Source organism: Scylla paramamosain, chromosome 4 (assembly GCF_035594125.1).
Source record: "Scylla paramamosain isolate STU-SP2022 chromosome 4, ASM3559412v1, whole genome shotgun sequence".
In the NCBI taxonomy this organism is placed as follows: domain Eukaryota; kingdom Metazoa; phylum Arthropoda; class Malacostraca; order Decapoda; family Portunidae; genus Scylla; species Scylla paramamosain.
The window spans coordinates 26,279,527-26,300,241 of NC_087154.1; the positions used below are offsets into that span (position 1 = coordinate 26,279,527).

At 48.6% G+C, this 20,715-nt stretch overlaps 1 protein-coding gene across 1 annotated transcript in view; it reads left to right on the forward strand.

Annotated features, from left to right (window-relative positions):
- The window catches only part of LOC135099915 (B-cell lymphoma/leukemia 11A-like), a 74,615-nt gene that overhangs the window by 47,056 nt on the left and 6,844 nt on the right, over window positions 1-20,715 (forward strand). The gene's annotated exons all lie outside the window — the stretch shown is intronic.

Below are 20,715 nucleotides of genomic sequence, written 5' to 3' on the forward strand. Positions count from 1 at the left end.
CCCCCCTCTCGCCCTCTTCTCTCCAAGCTCCAGTCAAATTCAACCTTTGTGATGGATTATTTGCTCCATTTTTCATTCTTTCTTTTTTTTTTTTCTTCCTCTACGATTCGATGTGAGGGAAAAATTGCGGTCACGTCTTCTTCTGCACCGTCATCGTCTCCCTGTGGCATTGCTATGACCTCCCTCTACTTTCCACCACCACCTTCACCACCTTCAGTAGCATATAGAAAGTGATCTTCCATTAGTTTCGATCTTTGCATTTTTGGTATCTTCCGTCACCATGTTTGACAGCAATACACACTAACAACCCTTACTACCTCTAACACAGACACACACACACACACACACACACACACACATAAACACACACAGCCACTTCCTCTAAGTCGTGTGTGGTACTCGGCGCATCCAGCACTCCTCCCCAAAGCCCTAGAGCGAAGGGGTACAGTAGACGCGCCTTTCTTGACACTGTACCGAGGAGGAAGAGAAAGAGAAGGAGGAGGAGGAGGTGAAGGAGGAGGGACAGGGGCCAGGCCAGTCCTCTCACGCCCAGCCGCTTTTGTCTTAGTCGCCCGCCAGATGGTGCTTGAGGCCTGACGCTCGGCCTCTTGTCCATCTCCTCTTGGCCCTTCTTCTTCTCATTCCTCTCCCTCCCCTCATCCCAACACATCGCGCCCACCTGACTCCTTCCCTTCCTTCTCTCCTTCCTTCCTTCCTTCCTTCCTTCCTTCTCTCTCTCTCTCTCTCTCTCTCTCTTCTCTCTCTCTCTCTCTCTCTCTCTCTCTCTCTCTCTCTCTCTCTCTCTCTCTCTCTCTCTCTCTCTCTCTGATAATAATTACATAAAAATATATATACCTAAAAATTTTTTTTTCTATATATTTTTGTACAGTATATATACATATATATTTTTTTTCTTCTTTTCAACACACGAGTACAAATTGCATATGAGTTTGCCATGTTTTTATTTAGGTGTCAAAAATCACCACCACCACCACCACCACAACACGAGCGAGCTTAAAAAAAACAATAAATAATAATAATAATAATAATAATAATACACACATACATTCGTTCCCAAGCCACAGTCGACCCGCGCTCACTCTAATCCGTAAATGAATAATGGTGAATAATCTGGCCCAGAATGAGAATGAGAGAGAGAGAGAGAGAGAGAGAGAGTAGAGAGAGAGAGAGAGAGAAAGAGAGAGAGGAAATGTGACCCAGGCTCGCCCTCCTCCCTCTTTTTGTGGTGATTAATGAGGCCAGCGGACAATGGCGACATCCTTGCGGTCAGTAATGGCTGGAGATTTCGGCGGGAAGAAGTCATCGGCTCGGAATGACGTAATGATGTACAGTGCGGCCAATCGGCGTGCAGTTTGTGAATGATATCCTAGAACCGACCAGCGTCATTAGCGGGAGGGCGGCTGACGCAGGAAACATGTAATAAAAAGGAGGGAATATTAATGAAAATGTGTAAAGAGGGAGACGAACTATTAGTGGGGCCCAGGAGGGAGGGAGAGAGAGGGAGAGGGAAAGGGTGGGTGGGTGGGTGGGTAGGTCGCGCCGCCAGCCTCGGTTTGTTGACGCTGCTGCGGCCAACGGTGAATCAGGTCTTGAAAATAACGAAGAGAAAATAAAAGCGAAAGGCTGCACTAAATGACGGCATCTTCAACACTGAAATGCGCCGAGCCGGGAATGAATAAGGAAATAGTCGATTTGAAAGCCTAAAAATACTGCTGCCACCGTTAGCTAGCTGCGACCTTCGCCTGGATACGGAGAAGGGAATAATAATAATCTCAGCGGAGCCGCCAGCTGCTGCAGAAGTGGCGGAGGCAGCGGCAGCAGTGGGGATCGCTTTTTTTATGCGTCGCCACAACCGTGTATTGATTGCTAATTTGTTGTCCATTTCACTGAACTGGCGAGGGCGAGGTCGTTACGGCGTGATGGATGACCGGTGACGTCACAGTTTGCTGGGAGGCTGTGAGGGACGGGAGGAGGAGGAGACAGAAGAGGGGAGGAAGGATAAGAAGAGCCTTGAGTCTTCCTTCCTCCATCCATAAACTACATACATATCTGGACTGGACACGGCACGCACTGGCCAGCAAAAAAAAACAGACCCGTTATAATGTTTTTTTTTTGTGTGTGTTCCTTTTCTCTCCCTACATTCCTGCCTCGTATCCTCTGGTCCTGTGTGGTAATTTAGAGTTGCCTGAGTTACGCAAGGGAGCCTGAATCAGCGGCCGGCCACAAGGTCAAGCCCGGTGGCCAGGTCCTGCGGCCGTGGGTGGGGGAGGAAGGCCGACTCAGTCACGCTCATGTCCTGGTGTACTGAGGCGCTGCAACCACTGCCGCTACCTGCCCGCCACCACCTTCCTCCTGCTTCTGCTGCCTCGCCTCGACTTCCTTTTGCCGCCGCCATCACCTCCGGCACTACTACTGTTATTACTGCTACTTCTACTAATACAACAGCTACCTTATTCATTTTATTATATCACTACTACTGTTATTACTGTTATCACTGCTATTACTTCTTGTTCTTGTTCTTCTTGTTCTTCTTCTGTTACTACCACTACTACTACTACTACTACCACTACTACTACTACTACTACTACTACTACTACTACTACTACTACTACTACTACTACTACTACTACTACTACTACTAATAATAATAATAATAATAATAATAATAATAATACGACATCACAACCACTAGTACAAAAGTTATATGTGCCTACCTATCCCTCCTTTGCATCACCACCACCACCACCACCACCACCACCACCATCACCATCACCATCACCACCACCACCACCCCACAAAACACGCACCATCTCACCATCACCACACCACCATCACTCATTTCCCGACCATCAACGACCCATTCCATTCCTCTGTCCCCATCACCCCCCAGTACCCCCCCAAGCACACACCCCCGGGCTCTATCGGCGCCTCCCCAGCTCTGTTTTTCTCTCCCTCGGGGGTGTTGGGAGCCGGAATCGCTCACTCTCGCATTATATCCTTGTCACAGCGATCACACCATAATTCCGACCGACCACGTATTAGGTTTTTTTGTATGTGTGTGTGTGTGTGTGTGTGTGTGTGTGTGTGTGTGTGTGTGTGTGTGTGTGTGTGTGTGTGTGTGTGTGTGTGTGAGACCGAAGTTCCCCATTTCCCTCCCTCTCCCTTTCCTTCTCTCTTTCACCAATATGTTAATCTACTTTCGTCAGTAATGTGTTGATTGTATGGATAAAAATAAAAAAAGAAATAAAAAAAAGATGGCAAAAGAAGTGACCGTAATTTTGGCTTCAGTGTGCTTTCTTCTTTTTCAATTGATTTGCCACTGAGTACCAGCCTTCACTGTGTCTTTCATTTGCACTAAAAGGCCTCGCTTATCTATTCACCCCACCCTTCCTACTCTCTCTGTCTATCTCTCTTTCTCTTTCTCTTTCTCTTTCTCTCTCTTCCTCCCTACACGTCCTTATCTTGTCACAGCGGGGCAGGACGTAGCGGGAAGGGGCTGACGGGAGAAGCTTCTTTAATTCCCCTTGGCGACGACCTCTGCCGGAGCCAACATGACGGAAGGTCTGTCGCTGTCTGTCTGCCAGTGACCGATTGCCCGAGACCTTTTTTATGACGGCCGCTTTCATGCTTTCGAGCCTCGGGAAGGGAACGGCAGGACCAAGAACGGTGATGTCCTTTGTAAGTGTCGAGGGAAAGAAGAAAAGACGGAAAGAAAGCAATGGGACCTGAAGGTGATAACAAGATTTGATAAATATGTACACGTAGAAGTAGGAAGGTGTGATAGACACAAAAAAAAAAAAAAACAAGTGAAAGTTTGGATTAGAAAAGGAGTGAGGATGAGAACAGGAAGAATGGAGGAGCTAGGGCGGGTTTCGATAAGGATTGGATGAGGGAAAGGGAGAGAAGTGGGGCGGTGAGGTAAAGAAGGCACAGGGGGGTCTTGGGTCTTGGGGTCTTGTGAGAGTGAGAGGGAGAGGAGAGCGAGGGCATACGCACACAGGGGGTACTGACACAGATCGGTTATTGATGGATCATCTCTCTTGCGATAATAAGAAAAAAATATTTTGTACCAGAACCACCGCAGTGAGTTGTGAGGCGGCGACGTGTGGCGCGGCGGGGGGCGTGATGTGGCTTGGCGATGTGGCGCGGTGTGTTATGACTTGAGGTGTGAGTTGTCATGAATTTTTACCATCCTTTATATCATTCCTTCACGTAGACACTCATTCTTCCGCATCTGTAATTAATAAATAGAAACTTATTATAGACATGAAGTCCACCGTGCTTCAAAATCTTTTCTTTAACAAATCTAAACATTCAGTCAGTCTTCCGCGTTGAACTGTAATGAATACGTTACATTTACCAAGATATTACGTAAATAAAACCTAGTACAGAACGGAGGACCTCAATTATGTATTCGTGCGTTCATCCCATTCTCGCCCAGGGCCCGACAAGCGATCTGAATCTGATATACAAATGAACGCCTCCGGGAGTGAGTCTGCTCCAAGTGGTTCTGAGAGATTTAGCGTCGCTCGCCTCGCTGTGAAAGGCGGAAGGGATGAATGAGGTTTGGATAAATATAAAATGTGAAATATCTGAGGCTCGGTGTCCCGTAACCAACTCCTACTCCTCCTCCTCCTCCTCCTCCTCCTCCTCCTCCTCCTCCTCGACAAGATTTATCCTCCTCCGCGCCGAGAAACGCACACCTCTCAAGGAGCCCAATTCTATCACTGGAATGAGGAGCCAGAGGTGCCGGGCCATCAGTGAACCCCCGCGATCTAGGAAACGAAGAGGGGCGAAATAAAGGAGCGCAAAAATATAACTGAATGGAAAGAAAGAGAAGAAGAAAAAGAAAAAGAAATCCAACTTAGACTTGAGAAGCTTCCTGCGTTGATGATCTCAGTGAAAGAAAACTATAGAATGAAAAAGAAAAGGGGGGTCCGTTTCCACATTAGTGCCTGATGCTACGGCCCTGTAATGTCCCCCGAGCTCTAGGTTTCTCCTCCGGTTCGAATGGTCTGCGTGTACCTCTTCCCACCCACCCTCGGTCCGCGCCCCTCGTGTTGATGATGTCCCGAGTTACAGTTTTAATTTCACAGCCTAAAACCGGAGGAGCCCAAGGACAGCTGGCGCGGGAGAGGGAAAGGGGTGAGAGGTAGAGGGCGCGCGAGGGGGAAAAAAGGGTGAGGAGAGAGGAAAAAGAGGACGGGAAGGAGGGAAATATATATGTCCTTCGTTACGTGGTCTCGCGGGGGGAAAGTTGCAGCGCGCGTCTTGATGGGCGGCAAGTTTCTGCAAGTCGTGGCCGCCGCTGGGTTTGAGGACGTAGGTGCCAAGCAGTCCTTTTGTTGAGAAATGTTGCATCCAATCCTCGACCCCACACACCCTCATCTCATTTGGATATTTCTCCTTTAGCGCGTCGTTTCATATACTTTTCAGCAAGCATCATTAACCCATGTGCTAAATAAACACACGGGGCCGTTGTCACCCTTACAACCTGGGAGCGCAAGGGTCATCCGTGGGGGCCTTACTGCGGGAGGGATGCGGCGCTCTTCCGTTCGTTGGTCGATGATATTAATTTAAGAAGAATGGCGTCGGGCAGAGACAGAGTTTACAGTTTTAAATATTGGATTTTAATCGTGATGCCGGTCGGGGTTTCAGGTGGTACTCTTCTCAGGGTCTGATTAATATGTATGGACTCGTGGCCCGCCATTAAGGAACCCGCCTCCGCGTTCGAATCCCTACACTGGACACCGGCTTGGACTGGGCAGCGTGTGGCTATGGATACGGGAGTCTTCTGTACACGCACGCACACACGCACATGCATACACAAACACACGTACATTCAAACACAAACACACTATCTGCATATCTTAGAAGAGTAATAATACCTGTAATAACTTCGTGTGTGCGTGTGTGTGTGTGTGTGTGTGTGTGTGTGTGTGTGTGTGTGTGTGTTTGTGTATGGGGACGAGGACATCTGTGGAAGGTAAGCGAGGGAGGAAGGGGCGTATCCCACTGAGGGGTCATCCTCCCTCCTGACCCTCGCCGCTCATGAATACTGGCATTTTCACCGCTGCTCTGTCACGTGATTGATCCGTGCATGATGCAACACGCCGCAGCCTTGAGGGGCCGAGCATGAAACGGAGAGGAAGATGAAAAAGGAGATGCTGCTTTTATGACGAACCGTTCCAAGTGTTTCTTTTTCTCTTCTTTTATCTCTCTCTCTCTCTCTCTCTCTCTCTCTCTCTCTCTCTCTCTCTCTCTCTCTCTCTCTCTCTCTCTCTCTCTCTCTCTCTCTCTCTCTCTCTCTATCCCATTATTGGACTCCGAAACGTAATGGCGGGGAGCACCTACCTATAATAAGAAGGACAACAACAAAGCTGAGGACTCCTCCAGCGTCAGGGATTGACTGTGGTGATATTATTTGTAATTCTCAACGCCGCCACACAAGCAAGGACAGGGAACCACCACCACCACCACCACTACTACCCCTGTCTGCCTGCCTCTCACTCTCCCTCTCACCTCAGGCCGAGAACTGCTGCCGCCAAGGACCGAAATAAGAAAATGACAATTGAAGAAGCAAATACGAACGAAAGTATTTCATTTTTGTTTGTCCAGTTCTTCATTTTAATGGAGTAGGGACTCGAGCACCTCTCCCGCCGCGTTTCAATTCTGACCCTTGAGGTGCGGTGGAGTAGGGGCGATTTTGATTAATTCCACAATAAGTTTCCAAAATCACGAGAGGTGAGGATGCCTGCCAGGGTGCCGGAGGAGGAAAAGGAGAGGGGGAGAGAGAGAGAGAGAGAGAGAGAGAGAGAGAGAGAGAGAGAGAGAGAGAGAGAGAGAGAGAGAGAGAGGGGAGAGAGGAGAGGATGGAGGAAAAGGGGAAAGAGGAAAAGAGGTGTAGAGAAAAGGTGAGTGAGGATTGTAGTGAATCGCAACATGAACGAATGTTGGAGAGATGAAAGCACCGAGAAGAAAGGAGATGGAGGACGAGAAGGACGAGGAGCATCCAGAAGGGGGAAAAGGAAAAAGGAAGGGGGAAAGTGAGAAAGATGAGGAGAAAAACGAGGCCAAAGCGGAGGAGGGGAGAAAAGGGGGAGTATGTGAATAATGGCGCTCGGTTTTGAGGACGATGACATGTTAATGGAAGGATGGAAATGAGATAAAGGCTCGAGGGGTAGGCGTAGAAAATCTGTCGTCACACAGATTTTATTGAAATAGAAAAGTGTGTGTGAAAGAAAACGATAACTGTAAATAAACCAGAGAGAGAGAGAGGAGAGAGAGAGAGAGAGGAGAGAGAGAGAGGAGAGAGAGAGAGAGAGCAGGCTTGAGGGTCGCTCGGAGACAATGAGACACAGGCGATGAGAGAGACTGAGATTACCGCCCTGAAGACACACACTCATTGGGGAAGAGGAGAAGGAGGAGGAGGACGAGGACGAGGAGGAGGACGAGGATCAGGAGGACTAGAAGGAGGACGAGGAGGACCGGAAGAAGTAGGAGGAAAAGGGACCGATGGAGAGGGGTGAGAATGAGAGAGAGAGAGAGAGAGAGAGAGAGAGAGAGAGAGAGAGAGGAGAGAGAGAGAGAGAGAGAGAGAGAGAGAGAGAGAGAGAGAGAGAGACAGAAAAAGAAAAAAATTATGAAAGTTAAAAGTGAGCTGATGACGAAAGAGTGTGTAAGGAGCAAATGAGGTGTCTGGAGGAGGAGGAAGAGGAGGGATGGATGGTGGGAGGGGAAGAGAGATGAAATCAAGACCCCCACGTCCCCTCAGTCTAGGTCGGAAGCAGCACAGACAGCATTGACGTAACAGGGGACGTGTAAAGGACTGAAAAAAATGCGTAGACTGAAAGAGAGAGAGAGTGAGAGAAAAAAAAAATAAATAAAAATAACGACAATAAAGCGAAGGAGAGACAGTGAGGTGTTGAATGGTGAAGCCGAGGATGGAAAACTTTTCTTTGAGGGGGTAATGGAGAGAGAGAGAGAGAGAGAGAGAGAGAGAGAGAGAGAGAGAGAGAGAGAGAGAGAGAGTGGGGGAGGGATGGAGAGGACAGACTATAGGAGGGTTTAGGGCAGGGGAGGAGGGTAATATTTACAGTGCGGGGGTGGAAATGTAAATTCTGGAGACGGTAATGTGTTCACGGCTTGAAGCTCAGGTGAGGGTGGTTAGTCTTCGCTACGGTGGGTAGTGATGAAGGGAAGAGGAGCAGGAGGTGTGGGAGGAGGAAGAGAAAGAAGAAAGGGGAGGGAATGAGGCGAAGGGAGGCGGTGATGATGAAGTGCAGGTGTTATTTCTGGGTGATTAGTAAGTGGCAAATGCAAGAAGAAGAAATAGGGAGAGGAGGAAGTGGGAGTGACGAGTTCCTGATGAGTTAAGGTGATTCTGGTGCAGATAAATAACACGATATTTGTTTTTCCTCTCTTTTCTTTCTCTTTATTTATTTATTTTTTTTTTTTTACTCGTGCTTAAGAATGGAGTCAGGAGTGGCAATGGCCCTCACGCCGCCCGTTGAGGAGCACACACGCAGGCCCGATGCTTCCCTCAACGACTCTCGGACGCGGCATAGGAATGAATGCCAGCGTTACCAGAACGTCCGAGAGGGAGGCTGAGGAGGCGCTGAACGACCTCACCACCATCTCGTTCCCTGCATGACCGCACCCCAGGCTGATACGTGTGTGTGTGTGTGTGTGTGTGTGTGTGTGTGTGTCAGAGTTTGTAAGCAGATACTTCATTATATTTTACTACTACTACTACTACTACTTCTACTACTACTACTACTACTACTACTACTACTACTACTACTACTACTACTACCACCCTGCCACCACCACCGTCATAACACCATTATTAATACAACTACTTCAAATAATACCAATAATGATAAGACGAAACCCATAAATCAGTATAACTCACCAACATTTCAAGCTCCTGACAGTCACCGTGGACGTAGGAGGGAAATGTTTCGCTGGCAAATCCGTGGCATATCAGCGCGCCTGCATGTTATCCCGGCCGACACGCGCGCCCTCTGCCCTCTTCCGAAATGTTGGCAGTATTGTGTGAATATTAATGCGGGTGCAAGGGCGACGGCGGGACGTGGCGCCCTGCAGAGTCGGGTCGCCGCTCACACCGTCCCTATTGGTAATCGCTAGTAATCTAATGAACACGGCGGCGGCGGCGGCGGTGGTGGGGGCGGCGGAGGAGGAGGAGGAGGTAAAGGAGGAAGGGGGGAAGGCCTGGCGGGTTATGCGGTGTGACGTTGGTGTGGTTTGTGGTATTGACAATGGTGGTAGTGGTTTGTGTGTGTTTGTGTGTGTGTGTGTGTGTGTATGTGTGTGTGTGTGTGTGTGTGTGTGTGTGTGTGTGTGTGTGTGTGTGTGTGTGTGTGTCGGGAAGGAAGTCGTGAGTTCTAGTGATAATGCTGGTTATTGTGGTAGTGATGGTGGTTGAGGCTTGTGACAGAAAAGTAGAAATCCTCAGTCGTAATTTTGAGACACGCTATGTGCCAGTGCTGGATATTCCTAATGAAATTCACCAGAGGAATTCAAAACATTACCAAACATGGACATATCCTTTCCCTTGCCCTTATCCTTGCCTTGGAGCTTCAAATTTTTACACACACACACACACACACACACACACACACACACACACACACACACACACACACACACACACACACACACACACACACACACACACACTACCGTAGCCCACTCCCTCTAGCTACTCCCTTCCTACAACTTAAAAATTACCACTGGAAAATGCCGCGGCTGTCCAGCGTGGAGGAAACCTGAAATTAGATCATGGGCTTGTGGTCAGTGGGTCGGGCAGGGCTGGCTGGCATGTCCTGGGTGGGTCAAGGGTAAAAGAAAAAAAGAGCACCTTAGGCAGAATGTATGACTCGCAGGTATCACTTGGGGGATCTCGCCTCACGAGGAGCACATAAGTTACATTCCTTGGTACCTTTTTTGCGGCGGTTGTTTCGTTATCAGGCCTGGGTCATGATTAGCCAGTCATTCGCCCGGCTTCCTGTCTTCAGCCGGCAGTCATGAGCAGCCGTCATCCCATTCCGGTGGTTAATTATTGTTGTCTAGTTTAATATCGAATGTGCGAATGGCAGCGGAGTCAGAAATGGGGTCACGACTGTTCTTAGTGACCGAAAGGCTCGATCAATTGCTGAGCCGGTGCTGGAGGCCTCGAGGGAGACGGCAGCCCAGGGCCAGACTCACAGTGTGCCGAGCGTGGCGCGGCTTCTCCGCTTGGAATATTACCCGAGAGAGCCTCTGGGATGATCAAACGAGGCCTGCCTCTGCGCCACACTCCAGCAGCCCCCGAGTCCTTAGGACCATCAAACGTTAGCTCGCTCTGTCCAGACCGCCGCTGCAGCCAGAGATGAGCTAGGGTTGCCGACCCGCGCCAGAAGTACCTCTGGAAAGTGACTGAGGAAGAGGCTTTGAGTGGACGCTGGAATATTAGACGACCTCCAGTAATGTAGGCTGACACTGTTCCTAATGCTGCCTCCTGCTGAGAGCGGAGTGATGTCACCGGGGAAGAATTAAGGATGATTCAAGATGTCTCGTTAAATTTCTAGAACGTAGCTGCGTAGAGGCGTGACGGAAGATGGACCGAAAACCGCACGACTGCTGGTTTAGAGACGCAGCCTTGATGACTCTCCTCTCTGCCTCATTTTATCATTATACTTTTATGGTGCTCAAAAATTGTATTAAAATAGTATGAAACATTTCCAGTAAAAAATAAATAAATAAATAAATCATTGATACAGTAACACAACAACATGAACTTAAAATAACCACAGAAACTCCATAATTAAACAAACTAAGCACAAAATTTCCTGGAAGCTCCATAAAGACACTGAAAATCTATTGTATCGTCACGCGTTTACATCAACAAAAGTGTATTGGAGGTAGCTATTCTTTATCAACACTAATTATTTTGGAACTCCAAGACGCCAGGTAAGGAGTCGAAAGGCAGGAGCTGGCTGAAGAAGAGAGAGAGAGAGAGAGAGAGAGAGAGAGAGAGAGAGAGAGAGAGAGAGAGGGTAGGAGCTGGAGAAGGGCTATTGGTGGTGGAGGCAGCGGGAGGGGAGGGAGTCGCGTGCTGGGGGAAGAGGTTAGAGTGGCCAGACCACAGCTCCTGGCCGGCAGCACCTCACGACGCACCCATTACCCTGCTACCGGTAATCAGGCAACGCCACTTTAATGATAACTCTCTAAATACACCTTCTGTTTTTGCCCCGTGGAGGGAAGGGAGCGGCAAGTCAAGATTAATTCCTCGGCCCGTCATACATCACTCGCTCTCGATGGAATTAGTCAATGCTTTTTACCCGCCGCCGCGTAAGACTGGAGAGAAAATGAGAATGGGAATGAAATTTATCACAATGTTGATGATGGGTTTGGTGTGCGTCTCGTCTTGATCATGAGCGGTGTGTGTGTATGTGTGTGTGTGTGTGTGTGTGTGTGTGTGTGTGTGTGTGTGTGTGTGTGTGTGTGTGTGTGTGTGTGTTTTGTTTTGTTTGTTTTTCTTAATTAAACACGAACTTCTTGCAAATGTTTTTTTTTTTATCATTATAATCATTTAGTACTACTACTGCTACTACTACTTCTACTGCTACTACTACTACTACTACTACTACTGCTACTACTACTACTACTACTACTACTACTACTATCATTATCATTATTATAAAAACGATAATAATTGCCATAGAAAAAAAAAAGCAAAAAGCACCCGTGGTCAGCCAACCATTCGTATTTCCTCCCGCAGATAAATTCCCTCATGATAAGATTATTTTTATTGCCGCAAGAATTGAGGGTCAGCAGCGTTGGTCCATGGGCGGGAGGGTCACGCTCAAGGCGAAGTGGCCAAGGGACAGGCGGCTACGGCCCTTAGCCCTTAGTAATTACCGATGATGGGCGACGGTGGTGGTGGTGGTGCTGGTAGAAGTAGTGGTGGTGGTGGTGGTGGTGGTTGACGACTGATGGTCTTGGTAGAGATGGCGGTGCACGGCGAAGACGGCAGTGGTGATGATGATGGTGATGATGAGGATGATGGGGAAGACTGGCGAGGGTGATGGTGATGATTAGTGCAGCAGATGGCGTTGTGATGAGGCTGCTGGCTTGGGGACGGCGCTACCGGCTGCTGTAGGGTCTGGCCGGGTGCGGAGGGTAAAAGGCGGGAGGGGATGTGAGGTGTTGTCAAGTAGAAGAGGTAAAATTATGCTTACTCTTCATATCTCAGGAATAAGATTATAAATGCAGAGTAATTCTTGCATGTAGATGTTTATCGCGTGGTCAGATCGTCTGGTGGAGATGGAAGGGGGCATTGTGGGTGGGTGGGTGAGTGTATGAAGGGCGGGATGTGAGGGAGGCTGCCACATTCCCGTCCAACATCTGTCTCACGCATTCACCTACAACGCTCAGGAACTCTTCTCTCTACGCTCCTTTCCCGCTCCTTCATCCTCATCACTCTCCATTATCATTACTTCGCATCATTATCTCCAATCACTTTTCTTTCCTGCAACCACCAGACTCCTCCTCCCCCTCCTCCCCCTCGTCCTCCTCCTTCGCATCCTCCACATCCTCTCCTCCACTCCGTATCGGACTGCCGAGCCATCATCCTCCTGCACCCTCACGCCACACCACAACTGCCTCCACCATTATTACCATTAAAACCAACACACCTTTGCACACCCACTCATCACCACCACTCCCACCCTCATCATCACTATTACGGCCGCACAGCCACCACCCTCACCACCAGCACCACCACCACGCAGCCTCGCGACCCTCCGAGAGCAGGCCTACCCCTGAGGCGGCCGCGTTTCAACATAGCGCCTTGACTCTGGCCTTATCGTACATCGAGACAGAAAGTGGTTCTCATGCTTCTCGTGTTCATCTCTGCGTAGCAGCGCGGATGGGGATCGCCACATGGTGCAGCGCAGAGTAATGTTAGACTCTGTGCTGCCTCAGAGGAAAACTTTCAAAGGAAAACCGAAACTTGTGGAGTCAGAACACCTCACTCATGTGTCTTGGGTCGAGAGGTGACCAGCAGGGTGGCGGCCGCAGAACCTTGGGATTATGATGGGTTATGATGTAGCGTGCCTGGTTCCTGCCGGGGCGCCCCGCGGGGCAGTACCTGGCTGGCTCCAGGTCCTCTTCTGCCCTATCCTGTACGTGGCCTCCACCGCAGGGTTCCTTAGATACCTCGACATCATGGCCACGCCTGGGGTTGTCACGAAGACGGAGGAGCGGCCCTGTACGGCCTCAGATTTATTGTGGTGTGTGCTTGCTGGTCGACGGTGCATGGCGTTGGCAGCTGCTTGAGGAACGCTATGTATCTCAGCGGGTGTGTCTCTTCGAGTGAAAGTTACTGTCTGTTTACACTTTGATACAGAACTTGTATTCATGGATTATCACTTCCCTTGCAATTGCGTTATTATGTAGCACGGCTACTCCCTCGTGAGGGAAGCAGCCAAGGTCACAGTGGACGAGTTTTCCCCTCCGTCTTTGTCGGTGCTCGTGTACGTCAGTAACAAATGCCCCACGAGGCCGCGGGAATGTTTAAAGGGGATAAAAGAGACGGGTTCTCCAGATCGTCACATTTGCCTAATGACTGGGTGGGTAATCAGTGTTTACTTAGGACGCACAACCCGTAATCACCTTTCTATGCTGTCATCCCAGACCCTCGCCACCGCCAGGCACACAAACCTCCCATTTGCACCCCGCGCCTCCCAGGCCTCGCTCCCGCATCATCTCCACTTCACACTTCACTATGTTGTCAGAACCCGGAATTTCCGGCATAAGAAGGAACCGAGCAATACATTCAAAGGCCTCCGCAGGGCGATACCCTCAGCGCCCGAGTGAAGTCAGTCTATTGAGGCGGCTATAGGCCTACACGTAATGAAAGGTTTGCTCTCACCCTGTAATTTTGGGGACCACTTGGGACGACCTCACCGATCACCAAGGCTGCCCTCGGCAGTAGGCCGGTGCAGGCCCCTCGCGGACCTGCAGCAGCCTGCTGGTGGCTTTGACGCACGGCTGCCTGACTGTGGCTTTTTATCTTTTTTTTTTTTTTTACTTATTTATCATTATTTTTATTTATTTATTTTTTTACTTTAAGGAAGGACGAGATTGTGTGTGAAGCTGATTTTTTTTTCTTTTACGAAACAAACCACGATAAGTCAATCTCATATCATAGCAGATCCTTGAACTTCACACTCGGCCAAACCTAATGACTTCCACTGACATGATTTATTGATAATTGCAGCATTATAGTATTCAGGAAAGATGAGATACACATATACCGACATTCCGCGGGGCTAACAATGGCAGGCAGACTAATAAATATGATGAGCGAGAAACGTGTAGCCGAACCGAGTGGTGAATTCCTGCCGGTCAAGGGACTCGAGGAGCGCGGGAGCAAAACTGTCTGAGCTTATGCGGAAGTGAGGAGCATCGCGACGCCTCAGCGAAGATTAAGTCTCCAAATCTCAATCTGAGTTCGTCGCCGCCTTGCCTGAACTCCGTGGCCCCGCGGCACACGCTGGAAGACGGACAGGAGGAGGAAGAGGAGAAAGAAGAGATGAAGGACCTTGTGTGACACTTACGATGGACAAACAGTAAAAAAAAGTCAATATACCGATGTGTGAAATTTAACCAACAATTTTTCTATGAATTTGTGCTCGACTTGATATCATAGACAGCTGAAATAAGATATAAAAAGAATTAACTGTTAATATAAAAAAGAACATGTGCCTACTATATTGCTAAGAAAGCTTCAGTAATCGAAAGCAGACAGTTACTCCGCAGACGTGACGAGTTTATAAAAAAAAGAAAAAAAAATTCTTGGACGGACGGACACAGAGAGAGAGAGAGAGAGAGAGAGAGAGAGAGAGAGAGAGAGAGAGAACAGAAACCTGACATGTGGCCGCCGACGAGAAGAAGGCAACCGAGCATAGACGAGATGACTGGCTGACTGCATGCGCTCACACACACACACACACACACACGATATCTCTCTCTCTCTCTCTCTCTCTCTCTCTCTCTCTCTCTCTCTCTCTCTCTCTCTCTCTCTCTCTCTCTCCTAAATCAGTATTAATACCAAAACAAACCGGAGATACGTACTGTTTGTCAAATTCGCTACGTTTTGTGAGTGTGAGTGCGAGTGTGAGTGTTCGTAGCAGGAGCGCCAAGTGTGATGGTAAGAGGAAGCTGTATTCGTGGCAGGTACGAAGGCAAAGGAAACTCGGCAGTATAAGCATCATTTAGGTGGACGAGAAGTAACTGTCCACTTCACGAGCAGCGCCAGTCAGTCACCAGCACCGTTCTCCAAGCTGTGAATCGTCTTAACCTTGTCAACATCCACAGCATCGTCTCTCTCTCTCTCTCTCTCTCTCTCTCTCTCTCTCTCTCTCTCTCTCTCTCTCTCTCTCTCTCTCTCTCTCTCTCTCTGTCATAATTACTCTGTGAGCGCCACCGCCTCGCATTCCCGACCCCCGCAGCCTCCTCCGTCTCCTCTTGCCCCTGGAAATGTTGCGCCTCAAATGGGTGTTTTCTCGCGTCCTTTAACCCACGGTACTGATTAATGAGGTTTTTGAGGCGCAGTGGCGGTGCTCGGGTGGCAAGAAAGGAGGCTGAGGGACGACTTCCAGCTAAGGATGCGTGTAGCTGCATGTGTCTGTGTATGGTAATGCGGCGACCTCGTGCAGGGAAAGGGAAAAGGGTCCGGGGGTATGAAAGTTTGTGTTGCGCGAGACTTCAGACACACAGCGAGACTTGCACTGCTAAGATCATCATGTCATTACTTACACTGCCACTTATCCTTTGCTCCTACAAGAATATACAGGGAAGTACAGCCGGGCCGAGACGAAATGACAACCTTTAGCATCGTAAGAACAAGGGTTTCGTGTCCTCTGCCTCTCTTTCTCTCTCTTCCTCCCATCTTCTTTTTCCCTCCCTCCCTCCCTCTCTCCCTCCCTCCCTACCTCCCTGCTTCCCTCCCTGTCCCTGCTTCCATCGGGTTCCATCCTAAGCTCTGATTGTGGTCTTTCCGAAGGTCCTCAGCCCACAGATGATTGAGAGAGATGAGACGTTCTGATTGGTCGGGCTCAAGTGATAATGCTTCTGTCAGACTGATGATTGGCTTCGGTTACGTGATTAATCTCCGAGTTTACCTTAATGTTTTGTTGACTGTCAAGGAGAAAAGAATTTAGTGTTCGTCTCACATGGAAAGTCAGTGTTTGTTTTATGTTCTTGTATTTTTTTTTACCTTTGTTATTTGATATTAGTCTATAATTTCTTGCTTTTCATTTAACATAACCTTGACGACTGTCTTTTTTTTTTCTTTCTATCTTTGTCGTGTGCTTCAAAACAAAGCAGGTGCGTATGTCTTCAGGACAACAGCCATTGATGCTGCGAAGGAAGCAAAAGCTGCACTTCTTGTCGGATCTTACTTTCTCAATGTGTGTGTGTGTGTGTGTGTGTGTGTGTGTGTGTGTGTGTGTGTAGGCGTGTGGTGGGTGGGAGTGCGTATGACATTGCTCATTTATTCATATTCCCATCAGCGCCACCTTACGTATGCCCCGAAGTCTTGCATTTAACTTCAGCTCACTCACCGCACTCCTCAGTATTACCCGCCCGCCTCCCGGAAGCCACCAGCGGCAGTGTTCAGTAATGACCAGCGGAGGAACTGGTCCATGGTCGTCGCGTGCGACAGTACGATACTTGTGAGAGGAGTTAACTTTCTGCCAGTCATGTCCAGCCCAGCGACGGCCACTCATTCTACAGTCTGCAGTCTCGACAGTGAAGCAGATATATACGCAGACACGAAGCATATGTACACACACACACACACACACACACACACACACACACACACACACACACACACACACACACAGAGCATTCCTCCCTCACACGCCGCCGTATTAATGAATCATCTCATGTCCTGGCAACAATCTCGCTCTCTTGTTCGGCCATTATCGGCCACTTTAGAATGACTACGAGAAAAATGACCTTTATTACATCTGTATCTTCAGTAACCCCGCCCCCTTGCCCTCCTCGTCCCTCCCTGCCCTTGTCCCCTTGCCTCCTAGAACACCCTTTGTCTGGGAGCGTGGTCTACCAGGCGGTAATGCTGCTAATGGTTGCCGCCCGCCTGCCCGCATGCTAGACTGGCCGCCGCGACTCGTTGCCCTCAGACACCCTCGCCACCACTGCCCTGTCATGAAGCCCGGCAGAGAGGGGGAGAGGAAGCGCGGGGGGATGAGGAATGTGGAAGTTAGAAATTAAGGAAAGCGTGAAGTGTTTGATGGAGGTAGTGTTAAACTGTCCAGAACATAAGAACATAGAAACATTAGGTCAATACGTGGCTGTCTCTATAAATCGTGTGTGTGTGTGTGTGTGTGTGTGTGTGTGTGTGTGTGTGTGTGTGTGTGTTAGAAGGTGAAAGTAGTGACGTGACATTGACCATCTCAGGGGTTCCTTGTTACTTGCTAAACTAATTACTCTACACACACACAAAAAAAAAAAGTAAATAAATAAGCTCCATTCCATTCACCGCATAAGCTTCAAATAAAATCATCCAATCCACAGAGAAAGATCGAAAAAAAAAAAAACATAGCAGAAATACCAGCTATCTTTTGTAACTAGTGATTGAAAGTATACCGGAGTCTGAGAGAATATCAGAACACCCCGCAATATAAAAGACCCGCGCTTCACTGCTGGCGGCGAGGGCGGGTCCCCACAGTAAAGTCCATCCCATTACAAGGAGGGAAATGTCACGAAGGGGATTTTATCGTGGATGACCTGAACCCACACGCACGCAGGGGCCCCGACACACTGACACACCCACCTGGCCTCGCGCACTTTCAGCCAAATGTCATGATTGTTCCACCACTGTGCCGGAAAGTGACTGTAAGGAGACGTGTGTTGCTTGTGACTGGAGGATGCTGGATGAAATGGAGATAGTCTAACCTAACCTAACCTTTACTTAAAGTTAGGCACATACGTAGAGTACCTGTAAATATAGACTGAGAAATACTAGCGTTGTGGAACATTTCATATAAGGAGTGTTTTAGTTACATTAAGTTTTATGGGTGAAATACAAAGAAACTGCACTAACGTATTAAGGGTACATCTAATACGGAACATGTAATTATCTATAAATGTTACAAAACTCTAAGTAAAGGAATAAAAACTCGAAGTCCTTGAGCTTTATATTCGAGCTTCATGTTCACCAGAAGGTTTTTTTTTTTTTTTTCGTGAGAGCATTTTGAGCCTTTTGTTGTGTAAGGGAAACGGCAGAACTTGCCTCACCTTGTTTTGGTGAGCTGCAGGGCGCGGTATGTGCGGCATCTTGAATGCTATGTCCAATATCCACCCCGAGAGCCCCGCCGTCACTTGTTTCCCCTCGAATATCGTTCAAAAAATGAGGGGAGAGTAGAGGAGACGTGGAGGAGTGTGTTATTACCCCTCGGACCCATACCTGAGCCAGTCCACCTGAGTGTTTTTTTGGGTGAACGAGGGGAAGAGACGAGAGCAAGTGAAGCGAGCGAGGAAGGAAGGAAGGGAGGAAGAAGGCAATGTTGGGTGATTGTAGATGTATTGCTATTACTTTTAAGTCGCTTCTCTTTTGTTGTATGCTCGCTCTCTCTCTCTCTCTCTCTCTCTCTCTCTCTCTCTCTCTCTCTCTCTCTCTCTCTCCTTGCTATAGATACTTTAGAATATCAATGAAAAAACGAATAACGAAATCTTTTTATCTTGAAACAGTATTTATATAGTTTAGCTTACCGTTAGCTGTCATCGCGTCATGCACTAAACACTCCTTCACATTTCCTTTTATTGACATGAATTATCGCTACTTTGCACCTTCCACCACCACGTCCTTAACTCACTGATGAACACAGAAGAAAAACATAACTTTACTTTTAATTACCCCGTGATTAAGATGAAGCAACGAGAAGACAAGAGCGAGAAGGTACAAGCTGACCTTTTTCCCTCCCTCCCGCTCTCGCCCCTCGCTCGCCCTTCCCGCCTCGCTCCGTTGGGTCTGTTTTCCTCCCTGTTTCCCCGCCGGTGGTTGGTGCATTGTTGCATAATTCGCCGATATCGATGTCGCCCCCTCCCCCGCCCTCACGTAGCGCCGCTGACCATGCCGAGGCTTCCTGGAGTCGCCAACATCCTGGAACGGGGAGACCAACTGAGATCCTCTGCTGGACGGCTCCTCTCTCTCTCTCTCTCTCTCTCTCTCTCTCTCTCTCTCTCTCTCTCTCTCTCTCTCTCTCTCTCTCTCTCTTTAACAGTAAAACTCAAATTATCAAGGATTTCCTATTCATTTTTAAATTTTCTTTGCATTATCATCACGTCACTGGTTGTATAATTTGAGGATTGTATAGTGTTTGTTTTGTGTTTCTAGTTAATTCAGTGTGAAGCGAAGCCGAAGTCAGTGTTACGGGATCCGGAGAGTGGGTGAGGCTGTGTCGCGTGGGGAACAGCATTGCCAAGGCTCGGTGTAACACAATAATTTTCCCATGTAAATATAGTCCTTCGTTTTTTTTTTCTTTTTTTACATATTGTATCTGGAATGTATTACGTAACTTTGCTATTTGTGTACAGTATTGGTGTTCATGGTACTGGTTCAAGAGATATATGCCTTAAAGTCTTGTAGAGATGACGTAAGAGTGATGCGTTCAGGTTGGTAACGCTGCAGGCAAGACAATAGTGTCCACCCTGCTTCGAACGAGACAGAATGAGACAATTCCTCATCCCGGTCATAGCATTCCTCACCATATGGATATTTTCCTCGCCGTCCAGGAGTACAGCTAAAGAGAAACCCTGAGAGTTCGAGAGTTCCTTCCCCGCTGATGCCGCGAGGTGTCACGCGCGGCTGATGTTGCCTTGTCATCAACCGCTATTTATCTGGCCGCGTGAGGACAGACTGACCCTTCCCTGGCAGAGGTGGACCCGCGCCTCACTCTCACGGGACTCTCGCCTCTGTGAATGTTTTGGGCGAGTGAGTAAGTGTTAAAAAAAGAAAAAAAATTAAGGAAGGATCCCATCGGTCAGAGTAGTCCTTTGTTATGAAGTTATCATTTATATTACATTTCACGGACTGTCATAAAGCTTTTCTTTCTTAGGGAGGGAAGGGACCCATCTGGAAAAAAAGGTGGCAAAAACTGCGGCTACCTATATTAGCAGTGTTTGTTTATCGCTAAGGCGGAAAGCGTGGACGGCCGCCACCCAGACACTGATTAGAAAAACTCACAATATACAGTCATTCATGAAGTAAGTTACTATTTCCTCATCTCTGGCACACGGATGATGCGTGAGGGAGGAGGGGAGGAGGGAGGGGCACCTGAATGTGTTTATTGGTGGTGTCAGGAAAGTTTGGTGGAGCGTGGCGGCGGGGGAGGCGCGGACCCTGGAGGCTGGCCGGCGTCCCAACCCTCGTGACGGCACCTTCCTCGCCGCTATCATGCCCCGTCACCAGACATCACGAGTTACGTCTACTTTCTTCCCGTCTCTGATACATGCTGGGAGAAAGTGACCAGTGAGAATACGTCACAGTAGCACGATAATATATCTTGAGACGCGCAGCACTGGTCATCTTTAAAACATGGTCTGCCTGAGTCGAGACACCGTGAGTCCCCAGCTTGACACATTATTCCTGGTCAG